Here is a 24,381-nt window from a genome sequence, read left to right as displayed (position 1 = left end):
TTTGAAACATCAGAGAGAAAACGAATTTGGAAAGATTACGTCACTAGAATTTTTACAGATGACGAGTGGTCAACCTATGATTTTAATCAACCCGCCATGACAGGAACACAAATAAACAAATGTGAAGTCGAATACGCAATTGCTTCTCTTAAGGACAGAAAAGCTGTTGGTCCTGATGAAATGCCCTCCGCAATTCTTAAATTAATAGATGGAGAAAACGTTGATATATCAGTTACTCTTTTTAATTATATATATGACACCGGCAAATACCCACAAGACTGGCTAAAATCAATCTTCATAACCATCCCGAAGAAGAAAAATGCAAAGAAATGCGATGAATACAGACTTATAAGTACAATGAACCACGTCTTGAAAATTTTCCTAAGAATTATTCATAGAAGAATTTATGCAAAATGCGAACTCCATATGGGCCAGTCACAAATTGGTTTCAAAGAAGTAATGGGTACCAGAGAAGCTCTACTCAGCATACACTCGCTGATCCAAAACTGTCGTGATGTGCAAAAAGATGTTTTTATCTGTTTCATAGATTATGCTAAAGCTTTTGATACAGTCAAGCACCATAAACTTATTGATATACTTGAATCAATCGGTATAGATGGAAAAGAAATTCAATGTATAAAAAATTTGTATTGGAACCAGACTGCATGTATTGATGTTAACGGCGAACTCACCGACGAAATCAGCATATCGAAGGGCGTCAGACAGGGATGTATATTATCGCCACTTTTATTTAATATTTACTCCCAAAAAATATTTACAGAGGCCTTGCAAAATGAGAAAATGGGAATACGAACAAATGGGGTTCTAATAAATAACATACGATATGCAGACGACACGACAATCCTAGCAAGCAGCATAAATGGCCTACAAAAAGCATTAGACAAACTCACAACCGTAAGCGAACTATATGGGCTTAAAATTAACATCACAAAAACAAAATACATGATTATCAGCAGAAAGAACATCTATAATAACACATCGCTGACAATTCACAATACAGAAATTGAAAGAGTAACTACGTTCAAATATTTGGGGGTTTTGATAAATGACAAATGGGACGTATCACATGAAATTCGATGTCGAATAGAGATGGCCAGAGGAGCGTTTTATAAATACAATAAGCTACTAACAAGCCATCATATCAGAATTCAAACCAAAATCAGATTTGTGAAATGTTACGTATGGTCCATACTACTATATGCAGCAGAGACATGGACAATTAAAGCCAAAGATGAAAAAAAGCTAGAGGCATTTGAATTGTGGATATATAGAAGAATTTTAAAAATACCCTGGACCGCTCGAATAACGAGCAATGAAATCTTAAGAAGAATGAACGTGGATCGACTATTGATTAAAACAATAAAAAATCGAAAAATCTCTTATTTTGGACACATAATGAAAAATGACAAATACCAACTCATCCAAAAGATTCTTAAAGGGAAAATTGAAGGAAGGCCCAGCAGAGGAAGAAGAGAACTCTCCTGGTTAAAGAATATTCAAGACTGGACTGGCTACGACGATGAAATGAACTTGTTCAGGGCGGCCAAAAATAGAGAACTGCCGACTATATAAATAAAAAAAAATTAAATATAAATTGAAATGTAATTCTTTTATTGTAAAACAATTTAATGTATGATCGCTTATATGCGAACAACGGATGGGCAAATAAAAGAAGAAGAAGATAGAATACACACCCAGCAAAATGTTCGATGCCAAAGATTCCATTCAATCATGGGTGCAAGTAGTCTGGCATGTCTTCTTTTTAGCATCTTCATCGATGAATTTAATATGAGCGTGGACCCCAAAAGATGATATTCATTTTTGGATCCAAAGCATGTCATTTACACCAATGCCTTGACATGTCATTTTCACCAATGCTTTGGCATGTCATTTCCAGCAATGCTTTGCCATGTCATTCTCACCAACCCTGTGCAATGACATTATCATTACAACGAGAGTTTTAACAACGTTGATTGTGATTTCGAGACTCTGACAACATCAAGCCTATTGTAAATAATAAATCTTATATATTTAGAAATTGTGTATAAATTTAGTTTTTTCAAAATAGTCTGGCTTAATCCCATTGTTGTTGTTTTAATATTTAAAACAACTATTTTATTAGTGGAAAAGATTTGGCATTGTTCGCCAAGGGGTAAGGCAGGGAATACTATAGTTTCGATCCACGCCACTGGATCTCATCAGTTCCCTTGTTTCTTGTTTGTGGATATTCTCCACCGAAGTTATTTTTCAATAACTTCTTCAACAAGAAACTTTTTATACCCAAACATCAATCGCCAGCTCGAAGTATAAAGGTAAGCAAAGAAAAAAGTTCAATGAGAAGTTTTTCCTTGGCAACCTCATACAACTCCGACGAAAGTGTCTGCGAAAACAATTCAAACCTCTTCCACTTGTATGTGTCGTTGAATTTCGACAAATGCACACACCAAAATTTGAAAAAACAAAATTGCTAACGCTATCCCAATAAAAAAAAACGCCACAATGCTTCAAATTGAAGACACTGGCACGACGTGTGTTGTTTTTGCTGTAAAGCAGACCAACCAAATTTTGGTGTGTGCATTTGTCGAAATTCGACGACACATACAAGTGGAAGAGGTTTGAATTGTTTTCGCAGACACTTTCGTCGGAGTTGTATGAGGTTGCCAAGGAAAAACTTCTCATTGAACTTTTTTCTTTGCTTACCTTTACACTTCGAGCTGGCAATTGATGTTTGGGTATAAAAAGTTTCTTGTTGAAGAAGTTATTGAAAAATAACTTCGGTGGAGAATATCCACAAACAAGAAACAAGGGAACTGATGAGATCCAGTGGCGTGGATCGAAACTATAGTATTCCCTGCCTTACCCCTTGGCGAACAATGCCAAATCTTTTCCACAAATAAAATAGTTGTTTTAAATATTAAAACAACAACAATGGCATTAAGCCAGATTATTTTGAAAAAACAAAATTTCTAACGCTATCCCAATAAAAAAACGCCACAATGCTTGAAATTGTGTATAAATAAAAACACAAAATTCATCCCTATTGGATCGATGGAATGGGTTAAAATGCTGATGAAAAGATCGGATCTTTCACGACTTCCTTTGCATTGGTTCCAATGCTAATGAAAAGATCGGATCTTTCACTACTTTCTTTGAACCAATGTAAAAGATGACATGAAATCACGGCATCGCATGGAACCCCTTCAAATTTTGCTGGGCATATACTTTATAACAATAAAAAACACCATTCAGTTCTCTCTGTTGTCTCTCCGTTTGGTCGAGACTTAAACCGATCACATGTTTATGTCGGAGAACATTATGAAACAACAACAGATGTTTAGGTTATATATTAAAAAATACTTGAACTATTTCATTCTTTGTTTGGAATGCTATTTTTACTAATTTTATACCATTCCTTTTACCCTCAGCCTTTAGGCTAAAGAGTGTAAAATAACCCTTTAAGAGAGAAATCGATTTAGCTCAAACTTTATAAATTGAAAAGTAAAATTGTAATATATTTAAATTCAGAAAAATAAGTACAACATTTTTAATTATATAGTCCGTAAGGAAATATGCATAGACTAATAAAGAAAAAAAATATTTCCTACAGATTTGTATTAGGTCCGAATATGTACTAAATCGGATCACTCCTACTCCCAAAGTTTGGAAAAAATGCGCTCGTCTGGGATCATTCTGAATTTTGTTGCAACATGTAATTTTTGTCAAGTTAAGCAGATTGTGGTTGGATTGACCATCATATAATTATAAAAATATTACCAAGTATCTAAATTGTGTGATTTGTTATTGTTTTATATGGTGAACAGAATCAAAATTTGCAATATACATTGTCTCCTTTAATATAATATGTACGCCACAAAAATTATTTGGTGCCAGACAGAATAAAATTTTGGCCATCACCAGTTAAAAAAATATTTTTTCTCTGCGTGTAATAAATTTGGCATGAAATCGGCCGAGAATATATGTATATGGGTGTTATATCAAAATCTGAGCCGATTTCATGTACGGCGTGGCGTACATTGTATCACCGCAATTACTAAGAATTGTGACATAGCGAAAATTATCGCCTAATATGAGTACCATGAACTGTGGTGTGTGTTTATTGACGACTAAAGACCAAAGTCAATATTGTCACCTGGGTAAGTAATAATTGTTCCACAAATTTCCCAGAAGGGACAAGGGAGACTTCTCTCATATCAATTATTGCACCCCGAAATGGAACCTACACTTTATCGCCGAGTCCGAACGGCGTGTCCTAAGACACCACTTGTAGTGAAATTTTACATGGCTGAATCACTCAGAAAATGTCGTCAACAATGCTGAGGGGTATTTTGCCACGGTTGAAAATTTTGATTTTGCCTGGCCGGGTAATCGAACCCACGACAGCGTTCAAGGTTGGTGTGCATACTAGGGTGTCCAAAAAAATCGGTTTTTCCAAACAAAACGGGTTTCGGTTAACCGAAATTTTTGATTTTATCAAAAACCGGTTTTCGGTTTTCAAAAATTTTCAAAACCGGTTAACTGGTTTTGTCAAATTGGCACAAAATTGCTCATAATTGATAAATATTTGATTAGAAGTGTGCGGAATGGTGTAAATTAAGTAAAACGACTTCGTTATTATATAATTATCTCATAATATACCTGTTATTTGACATTCAAACTCGAAGTGGGGACAGCAAAATTAAGACTGAAATTGTGCTCTAAGAATAGCAAAAACCCTTACATATATAAAACTAGCTGACCCGTTGCTGGCCCGTTGTTTGGGTTCTGCGTGTAAACTTTAGTTATCTATCCAGCATTGATACAGCCATAATTAGGCATCCCTCTAGAAACTTCATAATATAAATCAATGTTTTGACATAAATTCCATGTAATGGTATCCCCCATATTTAAGATATAAAATCTCTTTTATTATACCCTTCAGCATAAATTGACAGTTTAAAGCACTTTGTGACCCACATATAATGATCGGTGCACGTCAATTAACATTGCTATATATTGGATTGTTGGTCTCGGTTGGGGCCGTAATTATTACTGCAGAGAATTGTCAGTATAGGTCCACGTTTTGATATAGCTCCCATAAAACGGTACCGGATGATTTTCGCTATTTTTGAGGATTTAACATCATTATCACACCGAAATGGCTAAAATTTGGTTTTAATGTAATTTAAAGAGGAGAGCATACATATTCGTATCGACCGAAAGACACACATTTTAATTTGCTCTCAGTATGCAACAGTTATAGGTTCACGTTTTGATATAGCTCCCATAAAGCAGTACCTCCCGATTTTCGATAGTTTGGAGATATAGTCACTTTTGGGGGTCGTAAACAGTCTTGCAGAGAATTTTCAGTATACGTCCTCGTTTTGATATAGCTTCCATAGAAGGGTGGCGCCTAATTTTCGCTATTTCCGGTCACAACACTTAGCCATATTAAAATAGCTCACGACCGCGCTATCCCACTTGTTCAAGCTAGTGTTCATATCATTTTTGTGTGACGCTTACTAAAATTATATTATTATATTAATTGAAATAATACATTTTTGAAAACTTTGTGATGACCGCGATCATTCAGGGAAAACAATCTGTAAACAATACGTTCAAAAATATCAAAGATTTCTGATTTTCTTAAAAACATTGTGGGGAGGACCACCGGTCACTATTCTTAGCAGTAAAAAACAGCTTACGATTGTTCTAATTAATTGAAATAATACATTTTTGAAAATTTTGGGATGAACGCGATATTTCACTTCCGCAACGACCATTCAGGGGCAAGACAGTAATTACCATAGCAATGCAAACAATTTGTAAACAATATATTAAAAAGTATCTTGAATTTCGCGGTTTTCTTAAACAATTTGTTGGGATGACCACCGGTCACTACACTTAGCGGGATAAAAAAATAGATTACGACCTATTCTCAGACTTAAAAACTCCACATACAAAATTTCATAAGATTTCCCAATCGATTTTTCGGAATTTCTATATAGTGACATCTCATGTTATCGGGATTTTACTGTATTCCAAACTATGGCGTTGACCGCGTTATCCCACATATTGAAGCCAGTGTTATAGCGGTTTTGTAGTCACGCTTACTAAAATTAGGTATATTATCTGAAATAATACATTTTTGAATAATTTGGGATGACCGCGATATTTCACTTGCGCGACGACCATTCAAAAAAATATATAGCCTATTTTTACCACCGGTGTTCCCAGTACATTATCTGAAATTTTCAAGAAAATCTATTCAGCCGTTTTTGACTCTATTCGGAACATACAAACATACTAACATACACACATTGCCTTTTATATATTAGATTGTGTATCAAAAGAAATATGTGTACATTTTATTAAGTCTGGATTCTCCCTCATGCATTGAGAACCTCAAATTATCGTGCCGGAATCAAACATGCATTTTGTTATCGTTACCCTTTACAACCTTAAATTCGAAAAGTCCTTAGTTTACTGTACAAATTCAAAAACGTATGAGTAACGTCATTCAAACTACCTTGTGATATTACTTATACGCAATTTATTCAAAGATCGTTCAGTTGAACTAAATTGGCACAACTATACATTTTACACAAAATATTTTTCAAATTTAAATGTATCTGATATTTACAACTTGGCCCGTAACTTGTGTTAGTTTTACTTTCAAATATACAATTTTTTTAATTTTTTTTTTTCAAAAATACAATTTTAATTAAATATTAAAAATATTAATATTTTTTTAAAACCGGTTAACTGACACAAATAACCGGTTTTTTCGGTTAGCCGAAAATGACGTTTTTGGCGAAACCCGGTGGCTCCCAAGTATGTAAGTACAGCTCCCTAATTTTCACCTCTAGCTTATTAACTCAATTTTGTTACATGTTCTTTACGTTGTTCGGCTTAATTTATTAAAGTATGTTGTTCTTTCACTTCATTCAATATCAAAGGTCCTCCTCTTTGGTGGCCAGTTGTCTGACGTGTGATAAGAAAATAATTATAATGAAGTATTTTTGTACTTAATCTTTCTTTAACTACTTTGTTATAAGATACTAAATGAGAAACTTACAGAAACTTAAGGAAGGAATACTAATTGGGCTTATGAAAACAACAACTAACAACACTGTAAACTGTTTCGTAAAGACACTGCATGCTTTTTCATATTCTAGCAGAATTAGATTACCATCTTTGTATGGGCAAATCTTAAGATCCTAATCAGTGACAACAAGTTTTACTAGATTTTCTTAAGAAGATTAATATTACCATGTTACCTGTTACCAGATTTGAGTGTAATTTCGATTCCTTTCCATCGACATTTCTGTAATGTGTAGGCCATATACATGCGCAGGAAAATAGTTTGCACATTATTAGTAAAAATATCGTTGCTCAACCGAATTATTTTGACAAGAACTTTTGTAGAGTCCCTTTTATCAGATTTGGAAATAATGTGGCTATTTGAGGTGGAAACCACCAAAAATAAAAAAAATACCAATCAAAATACAAACCTTTTTCATTTCGTTGAACAGCCAAAACAAACGGATCGGCATACGTATTATTAATTTAAGAAAATAAATAATAATCCATACGTATACGTTCCCCTGTACAATACCAACAAATGTAGTGTAATGAACACTGTAAACTCTGTCATAACTCTCTAACATTTCACCTTTGCAAACACACAACACCAATAAAGTCACTAACTAATCCGCCTTTGCATTTAGCAAATAATTAAAATCGCACATTTATGTTGTCATTTATTGCGTAATGCAATCCCAATTTACAAACTTTATCTCTCCTAAAGTAAATTAAGTTCTTCTGTTCGTTGCTGAAAATGGCTAAAATGCGTAAACGAAAGTGAACAAATTTGCAATAGCTCTAAAGGGCAATTTGAAAATAAAGTTTGTGGATTACTGTTGTTGGTGTTGTTTTTCTCTCCGACATGAGTTTTCAATTCGAAAACTGCACCAAATCGCAAAAAGACAAACGAAAGTTTTGGGGAAACAGTTAAAACTTTTGTGCAAATATAGAATTTCCTCCATTAATTCATTGTGGCAAAGCACAGATTTGTGTTCTGTTTTGTAGTTTGGTTTTAGAATTTAAGAATGTTTTACTGCACTTAATAAAATTAAAAATTAAATGTTGGTTTGTTGCGGAACGACGTTAGGATTATTTTAGTGAAGAATTGTTGTGTTTACATATTGCAGCAATCGCATAAGAAAAATTGTAGTTTTGTAATAAATGAAGTTGTAAACGTACATGAGCAGAGCTTAAAACCCTACAGTAATGTAGCCGCAATACTGAACAGATTGAAATTGTTGTAATTCCCGTAATTATTTAGTTAAAAATTCGTCACCCATTACTTTCGAAACAAAGTATTTTAATTAGATTCCATTTAAACATAAAACCAATACCACCGTAATATTAACATTAAGTTTGTTTTTCCTTTTGTAACGCATTGGACTAATCGTTTGCGAACCTATAAAGTATATACTAGACTGGTTTTAGCGCGAAGGGAAAAAATCAATGTCGGATTTTTTATATGCGGCAACCTCCTAAACTGTTTAGTTTTGTTAAAAATTAAGATTGCCAAAGTTTGAATTCTATCGGAATGTGGTAACACGTGGCACTGGGGCCTCAAAGTTTGCATGGGCCAATTAAAATCTGACCCGATTTATAAACAATTTTGTAGGATCACATGTTTATCCACTACAATGAACTAGTAAACTGTTTCCATCGATTGGACGGTAAATGTAGTCTGTGGAGAGATTTTGTGAAAATTCGCCTTTGGCCCCATACAAATTTTTAAGAAATCGTTCTACAGACCACATTTATTGTCCAATCGATGAAAACAGTTTACCAGTTCTTTGTAGTGGTAAACAAGTAATCCTACAAAAAAATTTTGAAAATCGGGTCAGATTTTAATATTAGCTATATAAAGGGCCCATGGAAACTTAGAGGCCCCAGTGCACAGTGGATGCACCCAACGACAAAAATCAAAAAATTCATGACATCGTTTTAAGAATTTAAAAATGCAAATCGCTTCAAAACATTCCAAACTTTTCGAAACCCAACTTATTTTTCCATTTTTCGCGATTCTTAAGGAGAAAAAGCCTCACAAACATGACTAATTTTGAAGAAAAAAATTGTATTTAAAAATGAGAAAAAATGGTTATATTCTAAGCGAATTTATGAAACAAAGGACTATTATTAACGCCTTAACTTAAGTTGAGTCATTTAGTAAATTGCCTTAGCTTCATTTTTCTAGTTACGAAAATTCTTCTAAATTGCAAGGGTTGCCATATATTTTTGTTATAATATCGGTCAAAATGAAAATGTTTATTATAGTTGCATGGATTTCCTTAAAGTTTAAGTTACTTTCCAAAAATTCGCAGGAGTAGTCACTAGTACCAAATTAAAGCCCAGCGCCTGTTGATTTCAAAGCTGGATAGACTTTTTGCGGAAGTTTGCAGTTTCGGCAGTTATGACCAAAGGTTTAACTCCTTTTTTAGTTGCTGAATTTATATTTTTTTTGAATATTTTTAAGTAATTTTACTTTCTTACACTTAGTTTTATGGTCAGTGTAAATTAGAGCTGTAATGAAAACTCGCGAAAGAAAAAAGATTTGGGCGTATTAACTTTAACCACGCTAAAAAGTGGAGATTTTCCCCGCACTGAGAACCATTATTACAAGTAATTCTGCAGACAAATGTGGTTAAATCTTAAAAGTGGACCGATATGACATTTCTTTATAAGATGGTGTTCTGAAATCTGAAGAGTTCATTATAAGAACATATTCGCTTAGAATATTTGGTTGACATCTGCCTAAATAAATCGATATAAAAATCATATAGGGCGTATACCAAATAAAGGACCAATACTGACTATTTTTCGCAGGGAAATTTGCTATGCATTAAAAACTCTTGGTACCGGATTACAGCAAATTCGGTTGAAAGATGTGTTGGTAACAGTAAAATACTTCAATTCAGAATAATTCATTACATGAAAACCACGCGAAATCTTGGACCTAGGACCCCAATATTTTACTTAGAGTGTTTTTAGGCCAATAACAATTTCAGTTCGATATAATATTTAGAAGTATTTTTGTCACACCTTCCCATGTAAGTGCCACCACTGTGAGGGGAACGTGTTAACATTTTCCGATTGGGCTCAAACTTTGGCAATCTTAATTTTTAACAAAACTAAATATTTTAGGAGGTTGCCGCATAACAAATCCGACATCAATTTCTTAAAACCACTCTAGTATATACATACATGTGTTCTTGATAAGGATAACATTTGAAGTCGATCTAGACATGTCAGTCTGTTGTAATGATTATAGCGTTACAATAATTAAGCTGAAACGCTTTATTTCGTAGAAGACTCACACTTAAGCATAGCGCCCATATAACGGAACCTCACAAATTTAGGTATTTTGAGGAGGTTTTAAATATAGCCCCCTATAGGTCCATGTTTTTGTTTCGCATTTGAGTATCCCACTGGTAAAACTTTATAACGAGTGGTTTTGTCTAGGGCTGAGGTAAGCTCAGTCGCTGCCAGGGTCGACCTAAGGACCCATAAACCTTAAGTAAAACACGAGTGTTTACAATTTCAATGTTTATTATAAAACTCTTGGTGTTTGATAGACGAACAATATGTGTGAGGAATATGGATAAGGTGTATCTTAGATAACCAATGGATAGATGACAATATGGTTGTTGTAATCGGCTCGATGGTGATCGGGTATTAGATGTGGGCTTAATGGTAGCCGGGTTGTTGTTGTTGTTGACTCGATGGCAATCGTGTATGCTTGCGTCGGTTCTGATGTATTCGGATGTTGTAGGCTATTCGGGTGACTGTCAACTCGGCAGTCGTCGGGTATGTGGCTCGGCTCTGTGGCATTCGGTATCGGTTCGGAGGTATCGGAGATCGGTTAATGCGAGCTGGCTAAGAGCATGGAGCTGGCTATGAGCTGGAGCTGACTGTGAGCTGAGAGCTTGCTATGAGCTGGGAGCTTTCTATGAGCTGGGAGCTTGCTATGAGCTGGGAGCTTGCTAAGAGCTGTGAGCTTGCTAAGAGCTGGGAGCGTGTAAGCGCTGAGAGCTTGCTATCAGCTGGGAGCTTGCTATGAGCTGGGAGCTTGCTAAGAGCTGTGAGCTTGCTAAGAGCTGGGAGCGTGCTAAGCGCTGAGAGCTTGCTATGAGCTGGGAGCTTGCTATGAGCTGGGTCGAATCGTAGCTAACTAGTATGGTAGACTGCGGACGAGCCACACGTCTGTTCGTACTTTGTTCGGCTGGTGATCGACGACCTGGGTGAATAAAACCAGAATACATATTCGGTTGGTTGCACGAAGTGAATGAGAATTATAATTGAATTGGATTGTAGTTGACTGCACTGAACCCAACATATGCTATATGATGGATGATAGGCCATTGAGTATGGGGTAAGTGTGTATGTATGTTTGGTACTGACGGTATAATGGAAATATTAAGGTGGGTTGGATATCAATGCGGGTCGAATGAGATGTCAGAATTGTATGAAACGGTCACGTTACAACTTCTCCATAAAAATCCGTTAACATAAGTCCTTATTTTAGTATAGCCCCATATAAAGGTACCTCCCGATTTCGGCATTTTGGCGATTTTAGGTAAATTTTTTGATAAACTACTTGTTATTTGACAATTGAGATTATCAGTTTTCACTGAAGTTCTTCATCTAAAAATGTCCGGATTTCGGATATTAATTAACACTGGTGTGCTTGACTTTTAACTGAATAATTCATCGTATTCATCTTTTGGTATTTTTATTTTCGTCTGATTTAACCCCCAGGAAAGGTAAAATACTAATATTTCGTTCCACAAGATCGAATAGATTCTTATTGAGACATTTGGCGCGACTAAACTTACTCCCGTTGACGAAAAAAACATGTTAAAAAAATACCATACTTCTTTCGATAATGACCTGAGTGTTCCAGAAACTCCGCCCAAGAGGTATTTTTGCAATATCAGAAGGATTTTGTGTATGTTGTTTTAATTGGGTTTGTCAATGGAAAGATAGGTCCACTGTTTATGATACCTAACGCCACAAAGGCCTCAAAATGTTACTTTGAGACTTGCAAAACTTCTTTTGTTACTATTTCTTCTAAGAATTTTCCATTTAAGTCCACCACTCTGATTCTGATCTACTTGTTCTGATTACTTATAATATTTTAATATATTTTGGTTGTTTTCCACTTTTGAAAGCAATATTGAAGGTGACTAATAGACAAATATCTCTAGTATTTTTACGACGACCCCGATGGTTACCGTCAAGAATCGGAACCAATCCTCCAAAAGAATTGAAAACATCGGCATATTGACAACCTAAACTATTAGGTTTCCCTATAGCATGAATACTTATTGTGACGTATGTATTCTGTAAAAATATATCTTTTACAAGTCCATTCGCCTGTATTGGAACTGGCTCCTTACCCATTGTTCGTAAAATAAATCCTTATTAATATTTCAAACATTTTTTCACTCTTAAGCAAAATGTCCCTATTTCTATAAATCTATCAATATATGTACTACATAAATTCATGCATTTACGGAGGAGGAAACCACCATCGCCAAACCAAAAACGCCAAATCCACCACCGAATGAAGGATTTATGTGAATGAAGGATTTCATTGTTTTGGCTGTTGTGGCCGTAAAAAATTGCCGATTTCTTCACCAGAAAATATTTAAAAATATAGCAATAGCAAAAATTTACACGCATACACAATACCACACTGCCATGTGTATATCATATTGTGAATACTTCTGATATGGGGCCATGAATAGATAGGTATATAAAAAGCAACTAAAATATTTATTTTCCCGCTTTTGATTTGTTAAAATAGAACCCTTAAATAAAGTAGTTTTTCAACATGTAGAAATTATGTGATCCCATTATTTTTGGGTACAGTGGAAACTTGACGAAAAGAAGAAGTGCTATATGGTTTTGTTTACTTTAGACATTTAAATTAAAAATACACATTAATGCTGTTCCAATATGGTTTCAGACACGAAATTTTATGTACCCATATTATATCACGTGAAATATTCCCTACTGCATCCTTAACACATAAATTTCATTCTTTCGACGAGTGTCTGTTTGGTGGATAGATTTGGTTGCTTGTATTTACAGTTGTTGTAGTTCTTTCTGTTGTAGTTTATTTCGTTATTTCGTTCAAGTCTAATTTTATGGCGGTTTCTCAGCACAAAATGTTAGTTTGTGGTTAAGTTCTTAACTGTCAGTAGTGGCAGCGTGTTTTGATAGCGGGCATGGTCATTATTATTTCGCCTTCTTCTTATTCAATTTGTCTAACAATGTTGTTAATTTCACTGATTTCTTAGATTTTTTTATTTGCCATTAATTTGTTACTGTTACTTTCATAAACTACAATGTTATTTTTTATTGTGATAACAATTTTATATGAGTCTGAATGATGTTGAAGAAAAAGATACAAAAGTTTGTATTGCTGATAGATACACGCAGAGATAAATTATGATTCATGCCACCATATTTTAAAAGAAAAATATGTATTATAGATGGTAACGTCTACCATATTCTTATAATACAATGTTTGAGATATTTTAAAATGTCGTGGTAGCAGCATAAAACATGTTGTTGTTGCCTCTAATAAGTAGTATGTTAATAGGAATTATATTGTACCTTTGCGATTGACTGCCCATTAAGAGATTTTTCAATATATTTTAAATAAAGATTTATTTATGAACAATTTGGATATAATAGAATAAATAAGTATAATATAAAATTCACCTCAACTTTATAACAATAACAAAATACAATCATTATGCAGTTCTCTCTACTGTCTCTCCGAGTGATTCATACGTCCATGCGTAAAGCTGAACACATGTTTATGTTGAAGAATATTCTGAAACATGCTTTTTGTTATTTCGATCACTTAATTGCGTGCAATTTCTATTAATAATTAAATGTGGGGCATTAACAAACTGAAATAATGCACAAAAACAACACGGAAGTTTCGGAGACAATTCAGTTCTTAAAGTTTATTGCTTAAAAAATGAAACACAATACAGGCACTGATATCTTTTTGTCACTTTTTTATTTTACTTTCTAAACACTTTCATATCTTCACTCACAAATAAATTATAGTCATTAATGCCATGTGCATACCAGCATTTGGATCACGTTTTTCGCTCTCATAATTACGTATACGAATTAACCCGTTCATACGATGTGGTATACAATTCATACCAACATGATTCATATTTTCATACTTTTTATTTACTGATTTTAAAGAAAGTTAAAAAGACGTGTAAAATTAATTGATATGAACCGAAAAAATATTTGCCCTTCTTTCAGATATCTATTTAATATTAAATTTTATTATTTTCATTCATGTTTTCTATTTTTTCTCACAATTTTGAAGTTTTTAGTAATTTGTTTAATTTTTCTATTTTCAAAATTATCGAGAGAGACCTACCAAAAAATATTTTTTTTTATACAGACTTTCTGTCACGCATTTGATTTTTGTTTCTAGATTTGTACGCGAATTTAAACGACGGACAAGAAATGCAACTGCAATGAAAGAGAAGACAAAATTTGCTATGATTTAAATGTATACTAGTCGTTAAATCGTTTACTTTTCATTCATGTTTAGCCGTTTTTTAAAAATGTTTTTTTATCAAATTTTTAATTTTTTATTTTTGCTGTAATAATTAATTTATTTCGATAAATTCTCTCATTTGTTAGAGATGGGACATATTTTATCGTCGTTCGGAGAGTAATTTAAATTGAACAATGTTCAAAAAAATCGTTGTTCGTTCTCAAATATTTGTATGGGAAATTATATAATTATATCGCAATTTGGGTTCGAGCAACGAATAGAGAGCGAATTAACCTTAGTATGAACAAGGCATAAGACCGTCAACAAATACTTGAACTATTATTTCATTCTTTGTTTGGAATGTTGTTTCACTAATTTTATACCATTCATTCAAATGAAAATTAAGCAAGATTTACAACCTTCTTACTCAACAACAGAACAACTAATGAGAGACCAATTGGTTTTGCCAATGAAAAGTTGTTGTGGTGCAACTTTCTAGTTTTTAACAGGTCATAGGTCAACTGAGTTAACCAGATTGTGGTTGGATTGACCATCAGATAATTTTGAAAATATTACCATATATCGAGATTTTGAGATTTGTTGTTGTTTTATGTGGTGAACAGTATTAAAATTGGCAATATACATTATCGCCTTTAATATAATATGTGCGTCTCCAAAATTATTTGGTGTCAGCCAAAATAAAATTTTGCCCACCACCAGGTAAAAAATATATTTTTTCTCTGCATGTAGTAGTGACCTAGCCACTGATGGGCAGCATATTTACCCACGAAAATAACACATACTTGAATTGAAACGTCGCATAGCGGAGGAGATCAATAAAAAATAATATTAATAATGGGGAACATTTGGGTGATCTAGTGTCAACATATTCTGAATAGCTACTCCTTAATCAATAGCTATTTCTTACTACATTAAGCAAAAATATTCTAAACAGTTCAATTTTGGGTTCAAGCAATTAATATCGTGAAAGCAATTAATATTATGTATAACACTGTGCAACCTTTTTAAGGTGATCATGTGCAAACAGTTCGAACTGAGGGTTTTTTGAAGGTACAGACCCAAACGAAAAGAAACCCTAGTTGGGCTTTGTTGTGTCAGATCCAGCTCGGATTTTATGTCTCCATCTAAACATGGTTAAATATTGAGTTTTTAAAGAAATTCGGTGCTATGTCTCCGAAACCGATGTGAATCTTCTTCTGACCTCTGAAGCAAATTTGTAGATAAGAACAAGAATAAAATATTTGGAGAAATAGTGAACTGGAAAAACTACATTTATTGCCTCAAAATTTAAAATATATGCAAAAATTCCACAATTTTTATTCATTTCGCACGGTATCTCCAAAACCGTTAATTTTTTCTGAATATTTTCTTTCGGAAAAATATTCCCTGGAATGTAATACACAATTCTTCAGAACATGACACAAAATGCCTCTATGCCGTTGTTTTCAGTACATTTTTCAACGACGATTTAATAAACATTTCAATAATCCGAAATGCGAGAATAAACTGTTGGTGTGAACTGTGTTTGAAATACGTGTTGTAAAAGATATGATGCAAAATACCGCTGAAACAACATGAAGTACATATTTTAGAGTTTCAGAATGTATTTGGAATATTTTTACAAAAGTTTATTTGGTTCAACTCCCAATAGTTTAGCCGATACTGACCAGAACTTCAGCAATTATGTAAAATTTTCTATATTTTCTAGATTTTGATGACCTAGATGGAGTTTTTCTTATGTGTTTTTTTTTTTAAAAGATAAGTTCTACTAATTTAGGGCTACAATATTGCTAAAGACAGCAAGGCGAAATTCCTATTCGTTTCTGAGATAAAGGCCTGATAAATGCAAAAAAGTGTACATTTAGCCCGGTTTAGATGAGGTCATAAAATCCGAACTGGATCTGACAGGACAAAACCCTACTAGGGGTTTTGTAGTCTAAATATATACTTTCAAAAAATACATGCTAGAAGTTGTTTGCATTTTCAGTGTTGCATAGTGTAATTTAAAACCGTCACACGAATTTTCATAATAAAAAATAAAAAAATAAAAATACAAAATATTTTTTATATCGCAACCCATCAAGTGAAACAAAGCTGATATATTCAATCAAGCATCACACTTTGCTTAACGACATGCAATCACTCGCTTTGCGGTGTTAATAACACTATGCAACACTGAAAATGCAACCAACTTCTAGTATGCATTTCTTGAAAGAAAGAAATTTAGACTACAAAAACCCTAGTAGGGTTTTGTCCTGTCAAATCCAGTTCGGATTTTATGGCCTCATCTAAACCGGGCTAAATCTACACTTTTTTGCAATTATCAGGATTTTATCTCAGAAACGAATAGGAATTTGGCCTTGCTGTCTTTAGCAATATTGTAGCCCTAAGCTAGTAGAACTTATCTTTTGAAAAAACCATATAAGAAAAACTCCATCTAGGGCATCAAAATCTATAAAATATAGAAAATTTTACATAATTGGTGAAATTCTGGTCAGTATCGGCTAACCTATTGGGAGTTGAACCAAGTAACCTTTTGCAAAAATCTTCCAAATAAAGTTCTCAACAATTCTTTAGAACATTCTGAAACTCCAAAATGTTTACTTCATGTTGTTTCAGCGGTTTTTTGCATCATATCTTTTACAACATATATTTCAAACACAGTTCACACCAAAAGTTTATTCACGCATTTCGGATTTCACTACATTATTGACATTTTTATTAAATCGTCGTTGAAAAATGTACTGAAAACAACGGCACAGAGGCATTTTACAACAATGGCATGCTCTGAAGAGTTGTGTATTTCATTCCAGAGAATATTTTTCCAAAAGAAAATATTCAGAAAAAATTAATATTTTATTCTTGTCCCTATCCACAAATTTGCTTCCGAGGTCAGAAGAAGATTCGCATTGGTTTCAGAGATATAGCCCCGAATTTCTTTAAAAACTCAATATTTAACCATGTTTAGACGGGCCATAAAATCCAAGCTGGATCTGACCCAACTAGGGTTTCTTGTCGTTTGGGTTTGTACTTTCAAAAACTCCTCAGTTCGAATTGTTTGCACAAGATCACCTTAAAAATGTGGCACAGTGTAATATAAAGTAATAAAAAATAATAACAAACTGACCTCTTGAGCATTAAAAAATAACTTAAGAAAGTTGTTTTCTGCCTCCCTCTAATATTTTTCAAAAGCTTCTGTCACATAAAAAATTATATATAATGTATATTCTTTTCGATTACTTTTTATCTTCTCGTAGAGCGAAGGCTTTAACTCAAATCAAAATATATAAAAAAATACCGTTTTAAACATAAAATTTTTATAGAAAAAACTCTAGAAACAAATGCAACATCGAATTCTGGTCAATGAATTTTACTTCAACACCCACCCACCGCCTGTTAAACAACCAACCTACTAGCCAACAAGATACTCCTCCAGTACTTGCTGACATTACTGTTTATTGGCTTTAATTGAATTTAATCCAGTTGCCGAGAAATCGTAATCAAGAATATAACGAGAAAATGCGTATATATTTAATCAAATTAAAGGACGTTTTTACTGCTGCTTAAAATGTTGTCTATAAAAAGAACAAAGATATTGAGAAAATCTTAAGGATGGTGATGAAAATAATTAAATTCAATAATTGGAATTCGATGATACCTATAAGTAATTTGTGTGTGTGTTATGTTTGTATTAATACACCGTCCGACAGCCAAAATTACACATGATCCCGACAATATACGTCTGAAACTATGGGGGAAAATGGAGTAAAATGGCACTTAAGATTTTTCGTTTTCTCATCTTGTTGAACTTTTAAAAGACAATCGAATTTCAAAGGACAACATTTTGTAAAAAAAATATTTTAAATACTTTTATTCATCGATACCGGTGTTGGTGTCATATTAAAAAGGAGAATATTGGCTTTATATAATAATTTTCATTTGTTGCAATCAAGGATAACAAGGACATCAAAAACGTCATTGAACAATTAAAAACTAAAGAAATCCTTTGAAAACATACGCAATTTTAATATACTAGCTTTGTAAGTTATTTTTAATAAATATTTACATGAAATGCTTCAAAGAAACCAAAGATTTTATTCTATAACATTTTGTGCTACACGAACAAAAAAAAAACAAGTAAAAAAGCGTTTATACCCTCCCTCCACCATAAAGTATTCTGAACTAAAACGAATAATTATTTTCTTTCCTGTCCACAATTTTAGGCGGAGATATTTTGTGACCGTTGATACCTAAATAAGATAAAAAATCGAACATTGGTGGCGTCGTTTTTTATTGCGATAGCTAATACAATTTTGTTTTTATACCCTTCACCATAGTATGGAGGGTATTTTAAGTTCATCATTCCGTTTGTAACACATCGAACTAATCATTTGCGACCCTATAAAGTATATATATTCTTGATCAAGATAAAATTCTAAGACGATCTAGCCATGTCCGTCTGTTGTAATCACTCTAGCGTCCGCAATAATTGAGATAGTGTGCTGAAATTTTGCACCCGAGGGTCTTTTTTCCATAGGCAGGTCAAGTTCGAAGATGGGCTTTATCGGTCCACTCTTTGGTATAGCCCCCATATAACGGTACCTCCGGATTTGAGGTATTTTGACGTTCTTTGCCACGTTTGCAGACCGAATTAGCTATAATTTGGCACTTAGGGTTCCCAGTGATCAACAAACTTATATCCCAAAGGATATAGGCATAGGTCCATGTTTTGGTACATTTGAGGTTCTCAGTGGTCCTGAAACATCTCAACGAAACATTGTCAACATAGGTCCATGTTTTGGTATAGCTCCCATATATCGGTACCTCCCGATTTTCGGTATTTTGAGAATTTTAGCTGCAGTTTTTAACCGAAATAGCTGTAATTTGACATTTGAAGTTCTCAGTGGTCATAAAACATCTCCAAGGAAACATCGTCAACAGAGGTCCATGTTTTGGTATAGCCCCCATATAACGGTATCTCCCGATTTTCGGTATTTTGAGAATTATAGTTGCAATTTTTAACCGAACTAGCTGTAATGATCGGTATTTTGAGAATTTTGGCTATAATTTTGTCTATTCAAAAATAATCGTCAATATAGGTCCATGTTTTGGTATATCCCCCCATACAACGGTACTTCCCGATTTTCGGGAATTTTCAGTGGTCACGAAATTTCTTCACTAAAATTCGTCAACATGGGTCCATTTTTGATGGTCTACATTGTTTTGATGAAACTACCCTCAATTTGACTCTTGAAGTTCCCTGCAGCTATAAAACTTTTCCGCCAAAAAATTTAAAGATAGGTTGACTCTTGGATATAGCCCCGTAGGTGGTACCTTTCACCTAGCTGAACACATTTATTTAGATTAGATAACACTGTGCCACAAAATAGAGGTGAAAGTCTGGGACACGGAAAATTCCTCTTGGGAAAGAAAGGCCTTGGTGAGTATATTATGAACCCCGAAGGACAGATCCGCCGTGAGTAGAACTTCCGCGTTATGGCGTGATTAAATTTTTGTTAGAGACCCTGTGGGCCATCAGGAATTAGCGTTATATCTTTGTTCACTGTTGCTTAAGTGCTCTACAAAAACAACAAACTAAGATATAATGCTAATTCATGATGGCTTACAGGGTCTCTTACAAAAACTTCATCACGCCATAACGCGGAAGTTCGACTCACGGCGCATATGTCCTTCGGGGTTTTTAATATACACACACCAAGGGCTTTCATCTCCAAAACTAATTATCTCTGCCCCAACATTTGTGTTCACAGTGTAATTTAAGCAATAGTGGGAGGCAGTTGGAGTCTATCCATTGTCGAAAAGTTGTTCCACCTTAAATTGTGAAAGTACCCTAATTATTCCATTTTAATTAAGACTATTTTATGGTGGAGGGTATAAAAAGTTCGGCCCGGCCGAACTTAACGTCTTTTTACTTGTTTTTCATAACATGCTTGCCTCTACTGTAGGATGCAACTGTACCAAAATCATTAGTTTGATGTTTCATTAATTGGTATAATTGTCTTTAATCACAAAAGCTGATTTTTAAAAATCCGCCGGGTAGATAAGGTGTTTTTACCTCCAGAAAACTACAAATCCGTACCCAAACTCTTGACACCTATAATACCTCTGATGTTGTTGTGACGTCTTTAACAATCCATCGCATTTCCTGTATGACGATAGAAGCTTGTACAAAGCGTACAAACTTCTAAAAAGCCTCCGAATATTTAATGTGAAGATTAACAGATCAGGTCCTTTAAATGTTTGCGATAGTGGTCAATGTAAGAGGTTTTTCATTGTTTTTGCATAGTTTTCGAGGCGACACTATGCGGAGGTCAGTGTCAACTTGAGATGAAAGAGGAACCAAGATTTGTTCTGGACTTTGTCATGTTTTTGCTAATCAGGATCGTTGTTTCACTACTAAATTACACTCGAAACACTATCATTCTGTGGACGAAAAGACCTACTTACCGACGCGCTCCAACTTCAGATAGAATTCTTTGTACTCTTTCTTAACCTATTGGTCGTCACCCAATTCTCGTCGCCTGTAGTGTACACGAAGTAAACTATCGTTAGATGCATTTTTTATAATATCGTTGGCATCCGAGCCTTTGGTAAAAGAGTGGATGGCGGGAGCCATTGAAGGGTAGCTTCAGTCGGGATGGGGGGTTCTTATCCACATTCTACCAATGCATGTTCACAGTACAGTGATTATTATAGACTCCCTGATGAACATAATTAAATAGAAGTTACAAAAAAAAAATAAAATATGGGCAAATGAAAGATCAAAAAAAAAGGAAAGTTGTACGTTACGACCCCAAAATAAAAATTAAAAGAAGTATTGAAAATGTTTGGTTAATCGTTGCTGTAATTCATTGTATTTCTCAGCTGTTTTGAGAAATAGCCTCGAGACCCTCCCGACCTATGTCCATAGTGGCTTTAGATTATATGGACCCCTAAAAGTAATCATTACCTATCCATACTGTTACCCCTATTTGTAAGAAAACGTCTTAATTTGTTTTACCAGTTCATATTGAATTCATTTAAAACTTTATTCAAAACATAGTTCATGATAAAGATGTAATAGAAATGGTAATGTAATAATAAATCTAATGGAAATGCATTACAAAAAAATCTGTTGTTGGATAAACCATAAGTTTTGATCCCTTAATGGGTTAATAATTTATACCGAAAATGAAAAAAATCTGACATAATATTAGATGGATAGAAGTATCTTTTAGCACCAAGTATTAAGAGCAGGCGAATTATGAGATCAATCAAAATTTTTTATAGTATGTAGAGAATGCGTAAAATCTTCGTTTGTAATCACATTACTCTTTTTTTATGTTAAACAACTCAAAAAAATAATAATACGATATAATCAAGAGAGATTCACTCACTTACCACGCTCTCCTGTATTGTCGAAGGCCTTCTGCAATGACGGGAATGCTGGATGATGATTATGTTAAAGATGATTGAGTGAGGTGATTATAGATTTTGTAGCATGTGATAAATTTAGAGCTCTTAATGATTGTAGGAAAAAAAAGAAACTTATGACTATAAATTAATTTGGAATCGAATCGATATGCAATTTTCTTGACATTGTGTGCTACAAGATTTTTTTTCTCTTTAAACAAAAATAATATTTAGATAATGATTAAAAAAAACACAAACGTATATGTTCTTGGTCATCGTAAAGGTGTTGATTATGGCACTTCTTGTAGATCAATTAAATTGCATATCAAGATCAGATCTTATTTAACTTCCCAGCAAAATAAATTGGAAGTAGTGCAATGTGGACTAGTTCTGTCACGGCATGTTTTGATGCAGTTCAACTGGAGTCGTGAAAAAGGCACTCCAGTCCTCACATTTTAACCGCATTTGGATGCAATCCAAAGAATCACATCCACTTGTCACATTTTAACAACATCCGGATGCAGTTCAACGGAGTCATGAAAAAGGCACTCCAATTCCTCACAATTTAACAGCATCCGGATGCAGTCCAAACGGAGTCGTGAAAAAGGCACTCCGTTCGCTACATTTTATTAGCAGTTGTTAGAGATCCCTATATGTACATAAATCAGATTGTACATCTCTACAGGCAGCGGCTTTCATTTTCCAAAAAGAGATAAGCGTGTTAACATGTCCAAACATTTGTTAATACAAACTAAATAATATTTAATATTTAAATAATATTTAATTTGTGAACATTTTTCCGGCAACTCACCAGAAGAAAATTTCCGAATGGAGTGCTGTTGGAGTACGTGTCGAAATCTTAACTGGTGATGTTAAGACAATCCATTTAGCAAATGAAGCAAAAACAGTTCAGCTTGGAACAAATGCAAGCGGAGGAAACACGCATGTTTGCGATTGAATTCAATGGAGAATTTTCACAATTTGTGTTAATGTAATAAAGTTGTTAATATTTTTGTTTTGCACAAATAATAAATGCATTTTATTTGTTCTGGCATATTTTGCAATGGCTTGAACAATTTCCGCAGAATGCCTGTACTAAACACGTGCTTTGGACTGCCTCCTATTCTACCCCAAAGGGTTAGTTAAAATGCAATGCCAAAGGGTCAGTTAAAATGCAGTGCCAAAGGGTTAGTTAAAATGCAGTGCTTTGGAGTGCATCTTTCAGTAGTCACGCTCTTGTAAAAATCATCAGTGATAATGCATAATTTGATGCACATCCAGATCACTTGTACATATCATTTAACTGCATCTTTGGAGGCAAACATTTTGCTGGGTTATTTTATACTTATTTAAACGTTTCGAAAGATGTTGGTGACATGTTAATGGCTATCGGATCGATGTGTATTGGTGATGGTTTTAAGAGGCAGGTGTCGTCTAACTCTAAAGTTGTTCGGATTTGTATAGAGGGAAATTTATCCTTATCCCTGATCTGTTACACATTCCGTAGATGTCTTTTCTGATAGTTATATCATAGGTTATTTGTGACCATGGGGGTTAAATACATCTGGACGTAGCTCTTGGGTATAAAACTGGGGAATCTTTTGTTGCGGATATTCAAAAGCACACAATTTAGCACACAATGAATAGTGATACCAATGGAGCGCTGCACGACTACCCTGTGGGTAGTCTGATGGTCGAGTTTGGGTAGCTTCTCTCCAAGATACGTAAAGTGATGGAATTGATCTGAATGTTGAGTACACACTACCCTGTTGGTAGTGTGGTTTCAAATTTGACAGGATCAGATGGAGGCAGGTATGGAATATTGCCAGAATCGTGATCAGACAAATAGGGACCCAAATGGCGTGTGCTCCCTTACCAAAAAAGGTACAGAGTACTTCTGTCAAAGATTTGTCTGGAATCTGGTACGTTCTAGTTCAGCCTGCAACGTGACTATTGAATAGTTTTTTTTGAGTTGCTAGGAATTCTTCGTAAATCGATTGGAATGTTGAAGACTTTATGGGCTATAACACTAGGTTCTCCCGAGCCAAAAATGTTTAGATTATTTTAAAATCACTCCAAATATTTTATCTGTAATCAATTCAGTTTATGTTTGTAATTGATTTTTATGAGCACAATACAATATTTACCTTTAATATATTTGTAAAAACACATTAATGAAACTTTGGGTAAAAATTGTGTATTGTTAAGGTTTTTTTTTATACTTTGATGGCCGAGATATTTATGGACTTTTTCCAGCTGTGGAAGTCTGAACACCTTCGAAGTTTTTTTCCAAAAGGAAGAATAATTTA

Source organism: Musca autumnalis, unplaced genomic scaffold (genome assembly GCF_047663935.1).
Source record: "Musca autumnalis isolate F117 unplaced genomic scaffold, ASM4766393v1 scaffold_1, whole genome shotgun sequence".
In the NCBI taxonomy this organism is placed as follows: domain Eukaryota; kingdom Metazoa; phylum Arthropoda; class Insecta; order Diptera; family Muscidae; genus Musca; species Musca autumnalis.
The sequence above is the reverse complement of the archived record's forward strand: the minus strand, read 5'-3'. Positions refer to the sequence as shown.